General features: G+C 41.0%; 1 protein-coding gene across 1 annotated transcript in view; it reads left to right on the top strand.

The window, feature by feature from the left end:
• Positions 1 to 13,214, top strand: part of ergic1 (endoplasmic reticulum-golgi intermediate compartment 1) — a 95,129-nt gene that overhangs the window by 50,922 nt on the left and 30,993 nt on the right. The window lies entirely within an intron of this gene.

The raw sequence follows: 13,214 nt of genomic DNA, 5'->3' as shown, positions 1-13,214 counted from the left end.
AACTTCTTGGGGTCGTCAGTCACCGATGAGGTCTGCAAGAGCAACGCGTTCAAGATTATATACTACTGTGCCACCACCACTTGATGGGTCTATCCTGCTGGTGGTACAGAACATACTCAGGCATAGTGATAGAGGAGTCTGGGACATTGGCTGTGCAGTAAGATTCAGTGATTATGGCTGTTGCTCCACTAGTTTGTGGGGCAGCTCTCTCAGTTTTGGCAAAGGGCCCAAGACGTCAGTGAGGAAGACTTGGCATGGTGTACTTTTATTGCTTCCGGTGCCCAGGTTAATGCTGGGTGGTCCGTCAGGTTTTATGCTTATTCAATTTAATTGGCTAAGCTGTTCCAATGCAGCTACAACACTAGTGTCTACCTGCCAATGGAAAATTTCCCTGGTATGTCCTGGCCACAAAATGGACAACCCCAATCTAGCCCAGACCTCTTAGCTGTTTTGGTCCAAGTGTATAAAGAGCTGGGTTCCCAAGCTGGTATGTCCACTATGACTCTCATCAACTTTTATAAATGCCCCGTACAAAGCATTCTTTCTAGATGTATCACAGGTTGGTATGGCTCCAGCTCTGTCCAAGACTGCAAAAAACTACACAGGGTCGTGAATGAAGCCCAATCCATCCATCCAGCCTTTCACCCTTTGACACTGTCTACACTTCCTGCTGCCTCGGAAAAGTAGCCAGCATAATTAAGGACCCCACCCACCCCGGACATTCTCTCTTCCACTTTCGTCCATCCAGAAAAAGAATCAAAAGTCTGAAGACATGTACCAGTCGACTAAACAACAGCTTCTTCCCTGCTGAAATCAGACTTTTGAGTGGACCTACCTTGCATTCAGTTGATCTTTCTCGACACCCAGCTGTGACTATAACGGTACATTCTGCACTCTGTCATTTCTTTGTGTGTGAACGGTGTGCTTTGTATTGTGCGCAAGAAACAATGCTTTTCACTGTATGCGAATACATGTAACAATAATAAATCAAATCAAAGGCTGCTTGCACTTGATATTAAGGCAACACTTGAGATCAAGAAATCCTAGCAAAACTAAAGTCAGTTGGAATTAGGGTGAAGGGAGGAAGGGGCGTTAGTGTTGGCAGGAAGAATACCCACAGGTTGGAGTCACAGGGGCTGAGGTGCATTATAGACCCTGACAATCACATTTTGATTTGATGTATCTTAAATTTCCTTTGTACTTTTGTTTTTGTTTGGGCTGTCCCCTTCCTTTTGGGGAGCTGCCCCTTTTACTTTGTCCTAATGTAATTTGAGTGTGTCTACTTGGTTTAGCCCGAAAGACCCAGCTCATTTTGGAGACTCCTAAACAGTTCCATTTGTGTCAGTTACCCAATACGTCCATTTAATTAATTATCGTTTTTTTGGGGCCACGCTGTATTAAATTGCATTGATTTTCTTCATGCAAACCAGTGACTGCTTCAAAGTTGTTGTTTCTTGATGAAATTCATATAATTGCTCCAAAAGCAAAATGAGCTAACAAGGTAACTAAGAAATAATTCTTGGCATAATGCAATACTTTCATATTTTAGCAGGGCCTCCAGTGTGATATGCTACCTTTTAAAGTGCCCCGGGTGGAACGGGGAAGCAGAGTTTCAAGGAAAATTACGTAACTCTTGTGCAATCCTTTAGAGCTTCTGAAGGGCAGCTTTTATCACAATAGTGAGGTAAATCTGAAGAGTAGAACAGCACCACGGTAAACGTCAAATTTTACAGTGTGGGGAGAGCAGTCATTCAGTCCGAAAGGTTGATATAAGCTTTTTATTAAAATTAAACATTTCCAGTTAACTAGTTTCCATACTAAGCTATCTGGCTAAAGTTTTGCCTGTAAACTATTCGCATTAAATTCTGTATCTTCCTCCGTGTCACATTTGTTCCTATTTATTATCAGAGATACAAATGTATGTGCCTCAAGCACTTCACGTGACAAAGTGCTCCCGAAGTCCAACAACTCTCTGAATAAAGACATTTCTCCTGACCCTTTGACAATTGTAAATAGTGCTAATACTGTTGGGGGAAAATGTCACTTTTAAAATTGAGACAAAAATAATCCTGAGGTAAATCATACAAAACAAGATTTCATGTGGTGACCATTGTAAATTGCTGCGTCCAAGTCACTGATCAGCTGGAGGAAATACTCTGGCAAAATCATTCCTCGTTTGAAAAGAAAGCCACCTTTTAAATCTCCTTTTAGCCACTGTTCCCCCTATGGAAATAGGCACAGCCTTTCAAGTCTCTCCTGAAACTACAGCTTCCCATCCCTGACTTCATACAGTTGGCATTTACATTGTGCACAGTAGTGTCCTTCCTAAAATGAGATGCCTGAAACATTTGAGCAGTAGCCTAATCATTGCCTTGGACAATTTTAAAGTTGGGTCTTTACCTTATGCCTCTATTTGTAAAACCTAAATGGACCAGATGATTTCTGTGTGATACTATTAATTTTTTTTGCGATTTAGCTTTGAAGTAGAAACACATTTTGTTGTTTACCTCAAACATATGTGCCTCTCTCTGCTCACAGTGCAGTTACACAAATACACAACATAGTTATTGCAGTTGGATGGCGTAACCAAGCTTTCCTGCTCTTTGTTTCAGAAAAATCATGTGACCTATAACTGGATAGTGGTGATGTGTTTGGATTACTCATTTTTGACAGTTTGGTATCATGAGTCAGTAAGGCTTGTAGTGACTGGTTAGTGACTGTAAACTGCACATCTTAATATTGTAAAATGTTTCCTCCGTTTTTATACACGTCATAACGCCTATCTTTCTTGCAATATAGTGACCACCTTCAATGACAAAATGAATGGTACCCGTAAATGATAATGTATTGTGAAGTATGATGTTCTAAATTGAAAGCTGCAGTTAATTAGGAAAATGAAGTAGATTTATAATCCAAAACGAGCACAACCTGTATAATAGTAAAATTATAATTAATGCCAGTATTGCTCGAAAAGTTTCAACCTTTTCAAAATTGAGATCAAACTAATCCTGAGATTAAGCATAGAAAGCAAACTTTTATATTGTTTCCAAAATACACAAATAAGACACCCTCAAATATAAGGTAGAGAATATCCTTCACATACCAAAGGCTCGAATAAGAAATGACATCGTCGAAGAGGAGAGAGTGACAAGAATAAAGATTTAAAGGGCTCCTGAGCTCCATTTTTTTTCCCGAAATGGATACAATTGCAAAATATGTTCCATAAAACATTATCTTGAGTAATAAAATTTAATCCTTTGGCTGCTGTAAGAGAATGGTTCCGATAATGAGATGATGACAATTAGGAATTTTTAAAAAAGAAGAGAGATCTGGGTGAGCTATTTGTTGCTACAACATTGGTGTGATGACAAGGTTAACAGTAATCTGGGAAGAGGAGTCATACATTCAGGAATTTCTAAGAGGAAGTGTAAATGGTATTGTTCACTGATTCTATAATATTCTATAGCCTCTGGTTTCCAGACAGTACATGTTGAAGAGCATGGCTATGTTTATTTATTTCTTGAACTTAAGAATGCATCGCTTAATGGGAGAATTAACAATGTTAATTGCGCAACATCTTTTATCCCCATCCTCTGAGTCAGGAGGTTGCTCATTAAGATTACAAGCAATAGTCTACTCTTGAACAGGAGGAGCAACAGTAATAGCTAAATTGTGAAAGAAAAATAAAGTTTTTTGATTGAAATAGGGTTCACAGCACTGTACTACTCATGTTATTAGACCAGTAATCTAGAAGCCTAGATATATAATTCAAAGAAATTCAGTGTAAATCATGTTGTCGTTGTTTTCAGGGATTACATTATTCACTGTTTTGCTTCTGTCCTTTAGGAAAGGAAGTCTATTGTGCTCAGCCCATTGGGCCTATAAACAATTGCAGCCAACATCAAAGTGGTTGACTTTATTTAAACTGCCCTCTGACGTGACTGAGAAAGTCAGTCATTGCGTCCAATAGTCCATACTTCATAGGTGCAGAACTAGGCTATTTGACCCATTGAGTCTGCTCTGCCATTCTTGATTTGATTTATTATTGTCACAAGTATTGGTATACAGTAAAAAGTATTGCCTCTTGTGAGCTAAACTGACAAAGTAAACCATTCATATTGTACATAGTGGAGAAGGAAAGGAGAGGGTGCAGAATGTAGTGTAGACATTCAATGAGATCATAACTGATCTGATCTGATTATGCTCAACTTCACTTTCCAGTCTTATCCCCAAAAGTCCTCAATTCTCTTACTGAATAAAAATCCGTATATCTCAGCTTTGAACATACTTAATGACTCAGTCTCTACAGCTTTTCTCAGTAAAGAATTCCACAGATTCACAACCTCTAAGAATTAGAAATTTCTCCTCATCTCTGACTTAAGTGGGTGATCCCTTACTCTGAGATTATGACCTCTGGTCCTGGACTCTGCCACTTGGGGAAATAACCTCTCAGCATCCATCCTGTCAAACCCTCTGGGAGTCCAATATGTCTCAATAAGATCACGCCTCATTCTTCAAGTCTAGTGCATACAGGGCTAACAGACTCAACCTCTCCTGATAAGAAAATCCCTTCATACGGGGGATCAACTTGGTGAACCTTCTCTGAACTGCTTCCAATGCCAGTATATCTTTCCTTAGATAAGGAGACAAAACTGTTCACGATATTCCAGGTGTGGTCTAACTAATATCTTATATAGTTTTAGCAAGACTAATCTATTTTTATATTACATCCCCTTCGTAAAGGTCAACATCCCGTTTGATTTGCCTTTTACCTGCTGAACTTGGGGCCACAACTCCTTCTGTGCTGCTGCTATCTTCAGTCTTTCTTTTAAATAATATTCAGCTCCTTTATTCTTCCCGCTAAAGTGCATAACTTCACATTTTCGTACATTATATTCCATCTGCCAAGTTTTTGACCACTCAGTTAACCTATCTATATCCATTTGTAGACTCTTTGGGTCATCCTCACCACTTGCCTTTTCACTTGTTTTTGTGTAATTTGTAAACTTGGAAATGGTACATTTACTTACCTCATCCAAGTCATTAATATATATTATAAGTAATTGTCAGCCCAGCACTGATCTCTGGAGCACTCCACATAAGAAACAATACTTTTCGCTGTATATTAATACATATGGCAGAAATAAAGGCATATTTGGCCCAGTCAAGCCTACAAAGTCCTCCTCACTAACATCCTGAGGACGTGTGCCAGAATTAGGAGAGCTGTACCACGGACTAGTCAAGCTGCAGCCTGATCTAATCGTGCTCAGGATTGAACCTTTCAGCTAATATTCCAGCCAGATTCTTTCAAAACCATCCCTGGGTATGTTTTATCCTGTATACATTCAGGTGGGAGTGACTTCACAAGTCTTCAGAATTGTCTCTGGGCTCCATGAACTCCAGTTCAGTCATGGTGTCCTCAGTAAGTGTTTGTGGCTTGAAGAATTTTAGCTCAGAATCATTGAGCTGAAGGCTGAGCTGCGGACACCGAGTAAATTCTCCTGATTACTACTTGCCATCTTTCATTAGCTGACGCATCATTATTCTCCATGTTAAAGACCACTTGGAGGCACTAAGAGGAGGAGAGCACAGAATATGTACATGATGGTGATTTAAGTGGCTTGGTGATACTGCAATTAACCCAGCTGATTGGGTCCCAGACTGCTGCAGTGGTGCAAGAATCAATGCAATAGTATAACTGACTTGAGCTGTCTTCATCCATCTGTCTAGCACCACACAGATTCATGAAAGCAACTGTGGATGGACAATAAATGCTGCTTTTGTTCATGTCGTCTACATCCTGAGAGATTTTTTTGGAAGGTGAACCTTCAAAATCCTAATAACCTGAGACTGTGCATTGTGATATGTGGTGGCATAGTGGTTAGCACTGCTGCCTCACAGTGCCAGGGACCAGGATTCCATTCCAACCTCGAGTCACTGTATGTGTGGAGTTTGCATGTTCTCCCTGTGTCTGTGTGAGTTTCCTCCCACAGTCCAAAGGATTAGATGGATTGGCCATGATAAATTTTCCCCTTTAGTGACAAGAGGATTAACAGGATAAATATGTGGGGTTACGAGGTGTAAGGCCTGCGTGGGACTGTTGTCAGTCCAGACTTGATGGGCGGAATGGCCTCCTTGTGCACTATTGGATTTCTATGATTAAAGTGCTCTGAATTTTGAAGTTAAACTTTTTTTGATTCAGTATTTCTGCATTTTGTTTAATGTTTTCTCATAAATATGGAATAAGTGTACAGTAGGTTTCTTTGCACCATTTTTCTTGATCTTCATGGCTTATCATTTCTTGATCACATGCTTCCCCATGTTCTCCATAAATCCATATGTTAACATTTTACAGTTTTTTTCATTCTGACAAGTTTTAATCTTGTGTTTTATATAATTATGCATCAAAATAATGCTGAAGGAAGACTTGGGGACTGTGCCTTATTTTCATTACGATGAAGGAGTTTCGGGGGATTTGATATTTAAAATTGGAAAGGACACTATGGACTATTTGCAGAGGTTGAATGAGGAGATGTAGATACAAACTTGAGATCCAGGACAGCAAGTAGGCTGCCTTTTACACAGTCTTTTACACAGAGTGTTGTGAGGCTTTGGATTTGGTTTTTGAAGCAAAGGCTGTACCAACATTCAAAAATATATTAGATTAGGTGGTTGTAGGGAAGGGGAGTGAGAGGATATGGAAAGGGGAGTGCATGTGGAAGTAGGCCTGCTTCTCATGAGAACAGTGGAGTGAATTGCCTGCTTCTGTGTCATAATTGCCATGCCAGTCTACATAAATGCTTGTGATGAGTGCAATTGTATTTTTCTTCATAGAATAGTCCCATTAGATTATGAAACACAAATACAAACTTAAACACACACCAGCGAGACGTACAAATCCATATGAGAGGGGAGTGATTCAAAAATGTTCAGAGGGTGGTGAGTATTTGAACCAAGCTGCCAGAGGTGGTGGTGGTAGAGGTGGGTACAATTTTGTCATTTGAAAAGCATTTAGACAATTACATGGGTAAGATGGGTATAGAGGGATATGGGCCCAATTGGGACTATCTTAGTGGCTTAAGAGAAAAGGGTAGCATGGACAAGTTGAGTTGAAGGGCCTGTTCCATACTGTAAACCTCTTGACTCTAATTTAGGGACTATTTTTATTCTTTTAAAAGATGAGGATTAAAAGAAGAGTGGGAACTGACATTTTCTGACCAGACATTCCACTCCAGTGATCTCATGAGTGAGTGCTGCGCACAGCTCACCGTTTTGGTTCATGTCATTGAAGGGGAATTTCAGGAAGCCACACCAGGGGGAGTTCCACAGCAAGCATTTGTTCCCAGGCTGTGTTAAACCAGCAGCAGCTGCAAGGTATAAGCTAAGCATAGTAACATGGGGACTGGCAGAAATTCTGTCAAGTCGCCACATTTTTCCTTCAATATCACTTGGGATTACCTGACAATTGCAAGGAATTCAGTTTCCTTCAAATCATTTGTTCAGCGATGTCACGCGTTCTGAAGTTTTCCTTTAGATACGTGCACGTACACCGAACATATTGTTGAGGTTTTAACAAAGTGGTTTGGCATGTTCAGCCAATAACATGCCTAATTGATTTCAGAACGGTTACCCATAACCGTTATGTGGAGAAGCTGTGGGAGTGAGATTCTTAGAGCAGAGAAGGCTAAGGGGAGAGTTAGTGGCAGAGCTTAAAATCTATGAAAGGCTTTGGTGTAAATGAGGATAATTTATTTTTCCATGTTAGTAGATTGTCAAAAGAAGCAGCAGTGATGGATTGGTGGAAGCATGGTCAGTATGATTTTCAAAAGGGAACTGAATAGTTGAGAAGGAAATATTGTTAGGCTGGAGAGAAAGGGCAAGGATGATGCATGAAAGGTTAATTATCTCATTGAAAAAAGTTGACACAGATCGTAATAAGACCACAAGACATAAGAGCAGAAGTAGGTCATTTGCCCCTTGTGTCTGCTCCATCAGTCAATGAGATCATGACACATTTGATCTAATTCACAACTCTACTTTCCTGCTTTATCCCCATAACCCTTGATTCCCTTAAAAATCTGTCTATCTCAGTTTTAAGCATATTTAACGACCCAGCCTCTACAACCCTCTGGTAAAGAATTCCACAAATTCACTGCCCTCCTGAGAAGAAATTCCTCAACATCTTTGTCTTACATGGGCGACTCCTTCCTCTGAGATTATGCCCTTTTGTCCTAGACTCCCCCACAGGGGAAAACAGCTTCTCACTTAAGATGCACTTTGTAATCCATGTTAATCTTAAAATCTGTGTGTAATTGTTAAACTGTCAGGTGGTGTGGGGGATGGGGGAGTAAAGGAGCATTGCACCATAATCCAATCTTTTCATGTTTAATTTTTGTTCTTGTTATTGAAACTAATTAGGGGCCCTGTGATTCTGTTCCTCTGTTTTAACCTCAAATGTTATAATCTCTGGATTTTACCTGAGCCATGTGCAAATGGGCATAGAGTAATAAAAGTTAAAGAAATGAATATATGGCTCAAAGACTGGTGTGGGAGAAGCAGAAACCCAGAGATTATAGGTTCTGTTGCTTAATTTTGAGCCTAGCTCCTCAAACTCCATGCAGAGCCTCTTTCCTCATTCTACCAATGCTGTTGGTACCTGCATGGAAAATAACAATGGAAATCTCCCCCTCTGCCACTGCAAGTTCCTTTCCAGCCTGGAGCAGATGTCCCTAGATGTGGCAGTGGGAGGACAACACAGCTGCTTGGATCTGGCTCTTTGCTGCAGAGAACTGTGTGAATCCCCTCACTATACTGACCCCTACTACCACTCCATTCTCATAACTTCAGTGGCTTCCTGTGCCATGGCCAGTCAGCTCATCCGCCCTGCAGCTCCCACTCTCATCCAAATTGTTGGACAATTGGGCCCTCATTCCTGCCTCAGCCGCAATCATATCATCCACACACACATGCACCCGCCCCCCCCGCCCCGCCCCTGTCTTGGCCGACATCCCCAACCGGAAGACTCTAGCCTGCTGTTTAAGAAGGGAGGGAGGCAGCAGACGGGAAATTATAGGCTGGTTAGCCTGACTTCGGTCACTGGCAAGATTTTAGAGTCCATTACTAAACATGAGATTGCAGAGTACTTGAAAGTGCATGATAAAGTAGGACTGAATCAGCACAGCTTCATCAAAAGGAGGTCATGTCTGACAAACCTTTGAGTTCTTTGAGGAGGTAACAAGAAAGTTAGATAAAGTAGGACCAGTGGAAGTGATTTATTTAGATTTCTAGAAGGCCTTTGACAAGGTGCCGCAGAGGGGACTGTTAAATAAGTTAAGTACCCATGGTGTTAAGGGAAAGATCCTGGCATGGATAGAGGATTGGTTGACTGGCAAAAAGCAGAGAGTGGGGTAAATGGGCCTTTTTCAGGATGGCAGCCGTTGACTAGTGGTGTGCCTCAGGGGTTGGTGCTGGGACCACAACTTTTCACAATATACATTAGCAATTTGGAGAAAGGAACTGTTTCTAAGTTTGCAGATGATACAAAGATATGTAGAAGGACAGGTAGTATTAAGGAAGCGGGGAGGGGCTACAGAAGGACTTGGACAGGTCAGGAGAGTGGGCAAAGGAGATGGAATACATTGTGGAAAAGTGTGAGATAATGAACTTTGGAAGGAGGAATGGAGGCATAGATTATTTTTAAAATGGGAAAATGCTTAGGAAATCAGAAACACAAAGGGACTTGGGAGTCATTGTTCAAGATTCTCTTAAGGTTAGTGTGCAGGTTCAGTCAGCAGTTAGGAAGGCAAATTCAGTGTTGGCATTCATGTATTCTAGTGCTCTTGACAAGAGCAGGGATGTACTTATGAGGCCGTATAAGGTTCTGATCATACCCATTTAGAGTATTGTGAGCAGTTTTGGGCCCATGTCTAAATAAGAATGTGCTGGTCTTGAAAAGGGTCCAGAGGAGGTTCACAAGAATGATCCCTGGAATGAAGAGCTTGTCATATGAGGAATTCTGGGTTTGTATCATTAGAGTTTAGAAGGATGAGGTGGGGATCTTATTGAAACTTGCAGGATACTGCGAGGCCTGGATAGAGAGAACGTGGAGAGGATATTTCCACTAGTAGGAAAAACTAGAACCAGAGAGCACAACCTCAGGCTAACGGGATGATCCTTTAAAACAGAAATGAGGAGGAATTTCTTCAGCCAGAGAGTGGTGAATCTGTGGAATTCTTTGCTGCAGAAGGCTGTGGAGGCCAGGTCATTGAATGTTTTTAAGACAGAGATAGCTAGGTTCTTGATTAGTAAGGGGATCAGGGATTATGGGGAAAAGGCAAAAGGGGGATGAGAAAAATATCAGCTATGATTAAATGGCAGAGCGGACCTGATGGGCTGAATGGCCTAATTCTGCTCCTATGCTTTATGGCCTTATCCTAAAGGGTGTCATCGCCTCCTGAAACAAAGCATCCAAGTAACTCTCTCCCTCCCTGATGTGTTCCATTGTCCACAGCTCAGCCTCTGACCCGAATTTCCTCAACCCGCAAAAACTTATTGCAGATATGTTTGCCTTGGATCGTAATGTTATCCAGGACACAGTGGGTCAAATAGTCATCTCCTGTAGCTGTATCATTTTATAATTCTATGATGCTTATCTTGACGGCCACAGCCAAAATAATCTTTAACGTCATTTGTTTGCTTAGGATATTTAAATAGTGGTTGGATCTGGCTTCAGTGATTTGCACAAAATGGTGGTGACAAAGCATGTTATTGTTCCTCGGTCTGTGAAACACCTCTGCAACCATGACATTTACATCTATTGGTACCATTGTTTAAGAAACATTAACTTGTACAGTAGTGCAATAGTAGATACTACAACACAAATTTTGCTTTGGCTCTGCTGGACATCTATATCTACACTTGAATAATTGGAGTGAGCTTTTGGCTTGGAAGTAGCATTTTTTGCCTCAGAACCAGAACGTGCAGGGTTTTAAACTTGCCCCTGGCAAGTGGGGGCTGTAGCTCTAGCTCTGAAGTTTTGGTTGGCGTCCAGCAGAATTATTCATCCCTCCTCTTTATTCATTATATGGAAGCCCAGTAAAAACATCTTGCTAGTACAGTGCGGCCCCATTATAACGTGATGGTTGGGGTCCATAAAATGTTACTGCGAGAAAAGCGGGGTCGCGCTAAATCAGGGCTCAAGAAAATCCACGTTCAAACTGACCCAGTGGGAGCTTGCTGCCTGAACTTGGTGATGATTTCAGCAGTGACTGACTGTTCTGTAGAAGATACTGCACACTGAAATTTGCAAGCCTAGTAGTTGGAGCGATTTAACTCCTGTCTTATTCAAGGAATATATCATATTACTTCACAATTCAACCTTACTACATATACAAGCACCTGGAAATCAGATGCTGAAACAACCCTGACATCTACTCATTGTCGGACTGGAGAGCCTTCTATTGGATCCACACAATTTTAACCCCTCTATTATCCTGCATTGCCATGGCTCTGCGCATCCTGAGTGCCAGCCGTGTCCACCAGGGATTCTAGGTAGCAAGGTTGGGGGAATCCGGAGATGCAGAGTTGGAGAAAGGCCATGGTCTTGCTCGTTACTGCTTCAGTTAGCTTCATGTTGCTGTGGGTGCCAACGGTTGTGCTTTTCCTTTTCTCACGGATCACTGGCAAATACAATTGCCGAGGCTACAATGACCCACTATTTGTCATTAATGAAATTGGATGTATACTCAGAGTTCTGAACTGCTCTACCAGCACCTACATTTATGCTCTAACCCAGGTAAAATTCAGGGCAGCGCTGACGACAATGGTACAATCTGTTATCAATCTCAATTTTCAGTTCCCCGGAAAGAGCATAAAGATCCAATGATTCATTGTGTTATATCTGATTTTGTGCTAAATTGGAGCGCGTAAAATCGGGGTTTCACTGTACAAAGTTAACCACCTTATTTGCTGATACTAAGATGGTCACATCCACAGAAGGAGTTTATTTGACTGTTAATTGGTCTGGAACCCCTTCCATTTCTTCCCACTGTTCTCTATGAGAAGCGTGTGAAGATATGAAAACCACCTTTAATTTTTAATGTTGGAATGATCTTGTGTAATATGTGTTAATGTAAGGGGAATGATATAAATTCAAGTCTTTGACACCAGTACAGTATGTTGTGCATGAAGTTTCTATATTGGAGGATTCTTGAATGGAGAACCTTGTGTATTGAGGATTCCTGTGATGGATGGCTTGTATACTTGTGCTTCTTCATGGACGTTACCATTGCCTATCCATTTTGTTACTAGAATTCACAAATCATTTACCATATGTAGGTACAGTAACAAGAATATTGACCCCAGTCCACTATGTGAATAGCTTTTTAATGTTTAGCCATAGTTCTGACCAACTTTTCTTATTTTGAGGCACTTGCCAAACAAGGCACACATTAGAAGCACCTCCTATTGGGTCTGCTTGTAGATCAGTTCATATGGGGAGAGTCTCTAGGCAGGCTCTCTCTGAATTTGTGACTGATGGTCTAGTCAAATTTGACTACTGCACCGTTATCTATTTAAATGGTGACATGGTCATTTTAAGAGCTGGTCATGTGATTTGATGGTGATATCATTGGAGTGTTTCATGGGTTTATGCTTTAACTTTCAGTCTGTACTCTGTACAGGCAAGACCTCTTCGAATAAATCTGTCATTGTTAGTTTGAATATACATGTATAAGCCACAGCTTTTCTTTGTGTTTAAAACCCACAATCCTAAACATAGTTAGGACATGACATGCACCATGTATTCATTTTGTGTTTATTTGAAAATGATTAAAATTTTGATTTGTTCAGATAAGCCAGTAGGTTTGATGTTTAGGTGGATTGGCTGTACTAAATTACCCCTTAGAGTCAGGAGGATTGGCAGGATAAATATGTGAGGTTATGGGGATAGGGCCTGGGTGGAATTGTTGTCAGTGCAGGCTTGGTGGGCTGAATGGCCTCCTTCTGCACTGTAGGGATTCTATGATTTTTATCTTGCGGTGATGTTGGACTTGGGAGATATTTTGGTTTCACTGAAATGTAACCAAACGTTGGTATAGTCAGTTAAGCGAAGGGAACAAACCTGTATTTACATAGCACTTTTCACAACCCCAGGACCCTCTAATGTGCTTTGCAACCAATGAAATATCTTTAGGAGTGTAATCACTTTGCTGTAT

This window comes from Carcharhinus amblyrhynchos, chromosome 13 (assembly GCF_965287045.1).
Source record: "Carcharhinus amblyrhynchos chromosome 13, sCarAmb.v2.hapA, whole genome shotgun sequence".
In the NCBI taxonomy this organism is placed as follows: domain Eukaryota; kingdom Metazoa; phylum Chordata; class Chondrichthyes; order Carcharhiniformes; family Carcharhinidae; genus Carcharhinus; species Carcharhinus amblyrhynchos.
Note: the sequence above shows the minus strand (reverse complement) of the source record. Positions and strands in the feature narration are given on the sequence as shown.